General features: G+C 36.8%; 1 protein-coding gene across 1 annotated transcript in view; it reads left to right on the top strand.

The window, feature by feature from the left end:
* The first annotated feature begins 6,890 nt into the window (after nucleotides 1-6,890).
* Nucleotides 6,891-10,599, top strand: part of LOC122139499 (zinc finger protein 184-like) — a 43,804-nt gene continuing 40,095 nt past the window's right edge. Inside the window, exon 1 of the mRNA XM_042737663.1 lies at nucleotides 6,891-6,945. The gene's annotated coding sequence lies outside the window, so the exon portion shown is untranslated. The remainder of the gene's footprint in view (nucleotides 6,946-10,599) is intronic.

Here is a 10,599-nt window from a genome sequence, read left to right as displayed (position 1 = left end):
TCTCAAGTTAAAACAATCAAGCAATCAGTGAATCCTTCAAGGCTGAGCTGGGAACATTAATTGTCACAGATAATAAATTATAGTGCATTTGAAAATTACATTCACTTGTTTTAAGGTCAGTGTTACTCTAATATAATTTATGTAATATTTTTTCTTAGGTTTACACTTATTTTTATTTATTTATTTATTTGAACCACCACAGTCATTGCCTGAAGTGGCCCGGACTCTACAGCCAGACTCAGGCTGGTCCTGGTTAACAGGAATCGGGCCGGTGCTTTACAGCCGCGTCACAAACACATGCGCGAGAGCGAGCTGCGGGCCACACTCTGCCCGGATAACACTCGCCGATGCCGAGTCTGAGCCGAGGGCCAGCCGAGCTCGGGACGATTACTACATGCTATCTGGGCAGCAAAGAGCGCTGCATTTATAATCTCTAGAAGACATCTCTGTTCATCGCATTTTCACAAATCTCTGTTAACACAATAAATATATGCATAATGAATCTTTCATAGTGTCTACAATTTGGGTGTTATAATAAGATTAGCACGCAAATTTCAGCACTGCATTGCTTAATGCTGCAAATATGCTTTATAGCCTAGATAGAAACTCTGCATACGCTTGCACCTGTTAATCGTTTATGTGTTATATCAGTTCAAGTTGCTTTTGTGCAATAGTTAAATAACAATTTATTTACTTTAGATATTTTATGTTTACATATTTCGCATCCCGCACACACACGAGTCTCTGCGCTCGCATATCAAGTCTTGTCCCGCGCCGCACTCTGTTGCGTCGGGTCTCGCGGGAGCAACTTCTAACCCACTGGCACTTGACTTGACAGTGCGTGTGCTACATCCTTTTTACAATCTCTAGATTATAAAACACTGCATTCTGTCAGCAATGTAACGCGGCAATAACGTATATAGAGACCTCGGCTTGTACTCTAATTACTGAAAATTGAAATAATTTAATTTTGAAAATTATAACTATGAGAGAACTATGGCGGCTGGTACAACAGCAGCAGCAGCACGGCGTGCTGCGGGAGAGTGCACACAAGAGTTTTCTCGAATTAAACCAGAGATTTACCATACTGAAGACGGTAGAGTCGTAGTCGAAGATGAATTGCTGAACTTTATTGTGATTAAAATGCGAACTCTAAGCCATGATGATATTGTGACGATTGTAACGAGCAGTTTTAGCTCTGAGCGGATTGAGACCTCAAAGGCAGTTTTGTCAGAGCTCCTTCCACATCATAAACGATGGATCTCCCATAGGGGACAAAAGAAGGATGTTAATAATGTCAAAATGTGTCTGCAAGCGCTTAATGAATCCGGTGAAGAGATCCCAAGATTTGTATCGCACTTCCTGGATGATCTACCCCCGTCTCATTTAAACACATCGATGTGTCTGTGCTCCTTGGGAAAATGCAGCAAATTAATACTGACATTGACCACCTAAAAAGAACTATGGGAACTCAAGTAGCTGCCTGTGAAATGTTGCGGCGACGTTTCTGAGAAACTTGACGCCCGGCTGACAGCTGTGGAGGGGCACTGTGACCCGGATGCTATCTGCTTCACTGCCGTGGAGACACAACTGGGTCTTGCGCCCAGCGAGTCAGGTCTTCCCTCGGCTGTGTTGGAGAGGCCAATGGCGGGAAGACCGGCTCAGTCTGTGGATCCAGCCCTGGGACGAACGCAGACTCCCCCATGGAGCAGGGTGGTTAAGGATGGGCGCCGGCTGAAGCAGGTACGGCTGAAGCAGTTATCTGAGAACCCTGCACATCGAAGCCCCACACCTCGCACTGTAAAAACTCCAGCAAGGTATGGGAGAAAGAAAACTGGCATAATTGGGACTGGTGTGGTTAGTAATATACTGGCTGTTAAAACAAAGATGGTAAAGGTATTTTTGAACAAAGTTTGATCTTAGTGTTGATGCGATACCCTTAGTGACTACTTAAAGATGAAGCTGAATCGGGAAGTGTCATGCAGAAAAATAGAGGCGACACAGAGCAGATCTAGCTCCTTTTGTATTTCCGCTGAATGTAATGATGTGGCTGAGCTATACGATCCGCAGCTTTGGCCCGCTGGGACTTTTGTCCTACGCTTCTATGAGCCTCGTCGCCCTAGGGGAGCAGACGGAGGTCTGTCCGGGCCAGAAGATGCCCCTCGCTCTCGAGATGAGGGGCTGTTGCACGTTAATGATGCTAGTGTGCCTGCTGTAGTTGTGGGTGAGGGCTGGATGAAGGCCAGCTGCTTGGCTGGAAATGACAAAACATTGTAAAATGCATGTTGTCTCATATAATACCTGCGGGTTGTGAGTAGGTCATACTGCTTCTGATATATCAAAACGTCTGGTTGTGGATACATTGCTGGATGAGTGTGACATTCTGTGCTTGCAAGAAACGTGGCTGGGGAAACAAGATCTGGATAAGCTGAACACTGTACACCTAAACTTTCATGGGGCTGGAGAGTCCACTACTGACCTCGGTACAAAGCTGGTTCGAGGTAGGATAGCTGGTGGTGTAGCAATATTGTGGAACATCAAATATGACTCAGTAGTGAATGTGGTGCGCTTAAATGTTGACTGGGCCATAGGGCTAGGGTGTAATTTTAATGAAAAGAAATTTATTGTCTTAAATGTTTATACACCGTATGAATCATATGAGCATGAGGATGAATTTTTGAACAGGTTAGCTATTATTCAGACATTCATAGAGAAAAATAGTTAATCTTGTGTCTATGTTATGGGTGATTTTAATGCCGATATGTCAGATAGAAAATCTTTATTTGCAACACACTTACAGCAGTTTTGTAATGAGTCTTACTTAATTCTATCGAGCACTGCTTTGTTGCCTGACTCAAGTTTTACCTATGTTAGTGATGCGTGGAACACAACATCTTGGTTAGACCATATTGTTACCACAGCTGATGCTCTTGCCTCACTGATAAATGTGGAGATCTGCTATGAACTTGCCACCTCAGATCATATACCTATTGCTGCTTTGTTAGATGTTGAAAAACTCCCCCGGCTGTCCAGGAATAAGAATGCAGCTTCAAGTAAACTGGACTGGTCAAAGCGGAGTAAAGAGGCGGTGGCTGAATACTCAGTGCGAACTGAAAGTTTTCTAAATAATATTCCACTGCCTTATGAAGCCCTAATGTGCTCAGATATTAATTGTAAGGATGTGCTACATGTTGAAAAACTCTGTGCCATGTATGATGGTATTGTGAAATGTCTTAATGTTTCCAGTGTACCATTCTGTAAAAGAAAATGTAAGGTGCTTAACATTAGACCTGGGTGGAATGAGTTTGTGGCTGAGCAGTATGCCGAGGCAAGAGAGGCCTTTAGACTCTGGTCAGAGGCAGGAAAGCCCAGACATGGGGAATTGTTAGATAGAAAAAAAATTACAAATGCTAGAGTTTAGTATGCACTACGTTTCATTAAGAAAAATGAAAATACTTTGAGAGCAGACTCACTAGCCAGAAAGCTACAGAAAAACAACCCTACTGATTTTTGGCAAGAGGTCAAAATTATGAATAACAATAAAATATCTTTACCGGCTGATATTGAAGGTATTAGTAGCCCAGAAAAAAATAGCTGAGCTCTGGAGAGAGCATTACTGTGACTTATTCAACTGTGTCAAAAGTAACCCAGTTAGAATCAATCATGAACATACTGATTTCTCAGCAGATATGATGGTTATGGTAGCAGATATCTATGTTGCCATTAATATGTTGGAGAACAACAAAGCCTGTGGTATGGACTACATTAATGCAGAACATCTAAAATATGCCAGCCATAAGCTCTGTCCTTTGCTTTCCATGTGTTTTAATGGTTGTTTGGTTCATGGTGTCCTGCCTAATGCTATTATGTCTGTTATTGTTACTACCTGTGCTTAAAGACAAGGCTGGGAAGCTCAACAGTATTGACAATTATCGTCCAATTGCATTAGCCAGTATCTTGTCTAAAGTTCTGGAGAGAATACTGCTAACAAAGTTAGAAATGTATGTTCTTACTGCTGACAATCAGTTTGGTTTTAAAAGAAAGCATGGAACCGATTTGTGTATCTATGCTCTTAAAGAGATTGTGTCAAGGTATAACAGCCTGAATTCGCCTATGTTTTTATGTTTTATTGATGCGTCAAAGGCATTTGATAGAATCAATCATGAACGACTGTTTGTAAAATTGCTTGATAGAGGTGCCCCTACATTTTTAGTGAGAATTCTAGTGTTTTGGTATGCCCATCAAACGTTTCAGGTCAAATGGGACAATGTTGTATCTGCTCCATTTTATGTCAGTAACGGAGTGAGACAAGGAGGAATTATGTCTCCTATTTTTTATTCAATGTTTATATGGATGAACTGTCAGACCAGTTAAATAGGTTAAAAACTGGCTGTCTTGTGGGCAACACTGTTGTTAATCATCTAATGTACGCAGACGATCTTGTCCTGCTCTGTCCTTACAGCGTTGGGCTGCAGCAGATGCTGAAAGTCTGCTCGCAATATGGCTTTGATTATGATATTAAATATAACACTAAGAAAAGCCACATAATGGTAGTTAGAAGCAATGAGGATAATAAATCAACTTTTCCGACTTTTTATTTGTCGGACAGCCCTCTTGCTGTGTGTGAGGAAGTTAAATATTTAGGTCATGTGATATCTAATGACTGGACGCATGACAAAGACCTATACCGTCAGCGTTGTAAAATTTATGCTCAAGCCAATATGCTCATAAGGAAGTTTTATATGTGTTCTAACTCTGTGAAGTGCTCTTTGTTTAGAACCTACATCACACCGCTATATACTGCTCAATTGTGGTCTAACTATAAGAAAAAGAGTATGCAGCGGTTAAAGGTAGCGTACAATGATGCAATGAGGTTGCTGCTCCGTGTCCCTAGGTGGCATAGTGCCAGTAATTTGTTTGTGTCTAATAGAGTGCCAACCTGTGAGGCTTTCTTAAGGCAACTGATGTTTGGTTTTATGTGTCGACTGGACAATTCAGTGAACCATATAATCGAAGCCCTAGTCAGTCCTTTGAAAAGCTGTTATAGATACACTTCGAGGCTTAGACGACACTGGTGTAATAGCCTGTATATTCTATAGGCTATTATGGAATTTTTATGTATTTTTGTATTTCCTTTCTTATGCTGTATGTTGTGTGTATGTATATGGACTTGTGTCTGCAATAAATCTTTATTATTATAACGCGTCAAATTAATCAACTTACAGTAAAGCGTTAATGTGCTAAGTTAAGTAATGTGCGTTACTGCCCAACACTGTCCATGGCATCCATGACTTGTAATGTGTCGTTTTATACGTAGTAGTTTAAACAGAGACTCACTTTTCATGTTGTGAAAGCCTAGCACGTATGTCTGCAAGATGTCTGTTAAATCGTAAAAACAGAAAACATCTGCTGTCTACAAATATCTGACAGACTCTTTCAGATGTCAGTTTTACATACATTCTAAATCATAAACATCTTAAAGACATCTAATAGACATCTATTTGACAACTAATAGGAAACGTCCTATAGAAAATACGTCTTGCAGATGTAATAGATGTCTCTGAGATGTACGTGTGCTATCAAGGTAGTGAGCCTATAGTACCTCGCAGACCCATTGCCACCACTGGATCTACGATCAATTTAGGCTTACGCTTCTGGGAAACGCAGCCAGGTCGGGACTTGAAGTGTGCGCCCCGGAGCACTTCTCTCTCGCTCAAACGCATAGCAACTCCAGGTAAAGACTAAAGTAACCTAATATTTAGCCTACAATGACCACAATAAGCCATATTTTTTTAGGCATATACCTGTGTGTCATGTCATAAAATATTAAATTTAAAGGCATAAAAAGTCTTAAATTGTCCAAGAAAGTCTTAATTTGATTTCAGGAGGTCTTGTACGGAAAGTCCAGAATTACGATGTGGCTTAATGTGACAAATATGATTTCATTAAATAAACATGAGTGCTGTACATTTCAAACAATAGTCCAAAAGCCCAGAGTAGCGCTGATTTGTGTTCTGTTACCGGGGAAACTATATTTCTGTTCCTAAAGCGCAGGAATGAATGTGCATTTTCAAAAAGGCTGTTGTTGTGAGTAGGTTGTTGATTTCTATTAAAAAAGTTAAAAGCAAAAATGTAAGCTATCCGCTGCCGTTTTCAAAGCACAGTGCAAAACTGACATTTAATCCAATGACGCTTTACAATCAGCGGCGCTATAATTTTTATTTTTTATTTTTTGTATAATAGGTGCCCTTACAAAAAAATAAAAAAATAAAAATAAAAAAAACGAGCAGTTTTGGAAGAAGATAGCAACTATTCGATGGAATATGGCCCTTAACCAGGGAACTGATTTTCACTGAAATATTTGGCTTCTCATTTTTCTCTATCAGTCCTCACTCACGAAGGCTGCTGGTGTTGATCAAATACCATGCGAGTCTATAATTCATTTATCATTTATTCGTGCATTTATTTGTTTCAAAATGAAAACAAATCTCCCCGTATTATTTTCCTCCTCTTGCCGCTTCACTCTCCAGTCCAGCGGGTGGCGCTAAAACACTCGTTTATTTGCCAAACACCATTAAACCTCAGAGGAAGAAGTTCAGTTTCACCGCGCTCTCCGTTGTTTTGTCGTGATGCTGGTTGAATACAAACGGTTAGAAATGTTGTTTCTGTAAATGGAAAAATACCGTTTTGAATCAGGTCAGTAAATACCTGTAATATTCTCATCCTCACAGCCGTGACTAAGTTATTAATCTGAACTGAGATCTGCTGCTGTGAAGATGGAGTTTGTTAAAGAAGAGAGTGAAGAGAACACGAGTGAACCAGAAACCCGGAGAATAAAACACGAGGAACCAGAAACCCGGAGAATAAAACACGAGGAACCAGAAACCCGGAGAATAAAACACGAGGAACCAGAAACCTGCAGAATAAAACAAGAAGAACAAGGAGGTTGGTGTTTATTCTTCATTCATCTTTAATGAATATTTGTGGTACATCCACAAATCCTTTATGTAAAAATAACACTTTAACTATCATTAAAATGTCTTAAATTCATGTTTCAAAGTTTTTATGGAAGTGTGACTGAAATGATACTGAGGATATTTAATTAATTAGAATTTATTTTTGCGTTTTGGAATCATTAAATAATAAATCACAAATAGTGTTCTTGTGGCTCAAGTGGTATCGCATTGCGATAGCAGTGCAAGGTTGTGGGTTCGATTCTCAGGGAACACATGTTAGGTAAGAAATGTTAACTTGAATGCATTGTAAGTCGCTTTGGATAAAAGCATCTGCTAAATGCATACATTTAATTTTTACATTTTAATTTGATTTATAAAACTGTTGAATAACTTTAAAGGTGATTTTCTCAATATTTTAACTTTTTTGCACGCTCAGATTCCAGATATCTTCCAAATAGCTGTATCTCAGCCAAATATTGTCCTATCCTAACAAACCATACATCAATGGAAAGATTATTTATTCAGCTTTTAGATGCATACATCTCACAACACATACTACTTACAGCACATTGTCACAACTTAGAAGTAAACTTGTTTATTCTAATGTCTGATCTGTAATCAGTGATTTCTGATGTGTAATTATTCAATTTATTTGTCTTAAGTGTTGAATGTTTTTGTGTGTGTGGAAATCAAGCCAGTGACCAAACTAAACATTGTTTCTCATAAAAGCATGAATATAATACGTTATTTAAATTGTTAAATTTAGGGCTGCAACTAAGGATTATTTTGGCAATCTAATAGTTGGCTGATTATTATTATTATTATTTTTTTTTTAAAAAAAAGCCCAATTTTCTTTCTTTTTATTTTATTGACAAAAACACTATTTCAAATTCTGCCCAATGTCTTTCAAACAAACATGCCACTTTAATGCTATGAAAACATGCAGTGCTTAACAATTTATTAGACTATCTGCCATAATAAAAAGAGAAAGCAAAATATTTTAGGAATCTGTCAAAAAACTGTTTAAATCTAAAAATGTTATTGTCATTTATTGGGCAAATAACAAACTGAAACAAATAAATAATATTTATTCACATATAACAAAAATGGCCTCTTTTGCCTTTCATAACAGACTGCATTTTCACTGTCATTGTTTAGGTATTTTTTGACTGTAATTGGGCATCTGGGAAGGAAAAAAAAACTATATAAAGCAATTGAAAAGGCTACTGTTTCTGCCTTTCTTTCAAAGACAACAACAATAATTCTCTTCTAGCATTAGAAATAGCCTACTACTGTTACTAAAGAGCTTACACAGACTGGAGAACTAACCAGTTCAGAAAGCTAAAACTTGATTTTGGTAATCACCAATACTGTTAGTTTAGAGCAGCAGTGGCACAAACCTTACATAATTTGTTTAAAACCATACATAAATTGTTTTAATAAATGTAAGCATTGTATATAGTGAATATATAGTGCTCAGCATAAATGAGTACACCCCCTGTAAAACTTAAAAAATTCAGCAATTACTCTTTGCTTAGAAGACATGTTAGGGTTCTTTGGAGATATGTTTCAACAAGCCTGCTTGATCAATTACCAAAGAAGAATGCCAAAATTGTTCAGCAAAATAAGATTTTCTTATCAAAGTGATACAATTTTGTGTTGCAAAAATGAGTACAGTAGGTAGACAACCAAAATGAGAGTATTAATTAATACTGAGGGCGGAGGGGTTAGGTGTAAGTCAGTCTGTTAAAGATCATTCGCGAAACTACCGCCAGGTGGCGCAAAGGGACGGATTGCGAACTGAATGTAATTGTAAAATGAACGGAAGATGTTAAACAACAATAACATTATAATATACATTATAACATCCTTAAAAGCCATTAAAAAATAGGATAGTCTTAGGCTACAGTCTACTCATCAAAAATTTTAATGAAAGACCTTTACACAAAGGCTCTTATGCATGCTATTGTTATTAAACAGTCATTACATAAATTTTTAAATATGGATATTATGAATGATATTGTTATTAAACAGTCATTCAGGCTATATATATACACACACACACATAAATATTCATATATATATATATATAATATATATATATATATATATATATATATATATATATATATATATATATATACGGATTAAAGCTAAATGTTTTCATTTCGGTTCATTCTTGGTTAAAGTGTATATATATATATATCTTCAGGTTCCATTTGCAGAGCGAAATGAGAACAATCCAGCATTTACAAATAATTATTATTCACTCTGTTATTATTCTTGATTTTTCAAACTGCTAACACTTTGCATTTTTGAATTATGCCTTTACTGTGTGACCAATAATTGCGAATTGTGACTTTGATCGCGCTGGTGCCTCGATCACGCGCACAGATTCATTGGAAACAGCAGTCGTTCATCGAGCCATGCGGCACGAGCAGCGGTCCACTTTGGCATATTTTTGCTCATTATGATTTTTTTTCCCATCGATTTTGAAACACGTGTGAAATCCAAAGCCTATTTTACCTCATGAATAAGAGTTTAGCTTCAAATGGGCAACATGTTTGGATTGGTCCCGAATTAGAGAGATAAGCCCAACCTTACCTTATGTATCGCTTCAAATTATGTGTTTATAAGCCTATATTATTATATAATGCAATTATATTTATCCATTAGAATTATATATTTTGTAATTCTTGTTCTGTTCTGATAAATTTGTTGAATTTAAAGGATTTGTTGTAAAGTGAAGGGAACTAAAAATATCCTGTTGTTACATTAGCCTATAGCATTATTAGGCCTGCCATTATTATTTCTTTATTTTTTATGATGCAACTCTCACAAACTTAATTTATTTTTTAGCGTGTTTTATTGTACGTTTTTATCCAGCTTTATTTTTCCATTGAATCTAAAAATGACTTTGTGCATCACATTCACTCCGTGCGCTCAATCCCCCTCTCGCATTGTTCAGCTGTGGACGAAAATGTTTGATATAAAGGTTGCTGTCACATTTTATACTGGAACTGTTCATTAAAAAAAAAAAAAAGTAAAAATAAAAAATAAAAAAAAAATCAAAATATATTGTTAGTTTTATGCTAACATGCAATCAAGGTCTTCAGATACAATATAAGACACAAGTTAATTTAGGCTATTTAACATGCACTGTGACATTTTACCGTTTCAACATAAACTCCTTGAGATTTTAAAGTCAGTTTAATAGTATTGAAATTCAAGTTTTAATTGCTTAAATTATTTCTATGAATTAATAAGTTAGCATGACTTTTTCATCATAGCATTGTTTTACGAGCTCTATTCGTTTTCTGAAACCAAGCACCCACTTTTTTCTTTTTTTAAATCTATTAATCACTCGCATATCTCCTACAACCTACAAATAAGGGCTAATAGAGGTTCTTTTATTATTTATTTATAATTTTTATTCTTGAAGAAAATAATTATTTATTCTTTAATAAAATAAGGGATAGAATAAGGGACCAAATATTTGTAATGTACAATAATATAAGCCTATATCTGCCTGCAGTTAAAAAGTTATATTTGTTTTGATTCGCCCATTTATGTAGTATACAAGTATTCTAAAAATAAAAATAAATAATGTCATAAAAAACGCCATTGGCCTGAATAAATTTTA

The sequence above is a fragment of the Cyprinus carpio genome, chromosome B13 (genome assembly GCF_018340385.1).
Source record: "Cyprinus carpio isolate SPL01 chromosome B13, ASM1834038v1, whole genome shotgun sequence".
NCBI lineage: Eukaryota > Metazoa > Chordata > Actinopteri > Cypriniformes > Cyprinidae > Cyprinus > Cyprinus carpio.
This window is presented reverse-complemented; position numbering and strand designations above follow the sequence as displayed.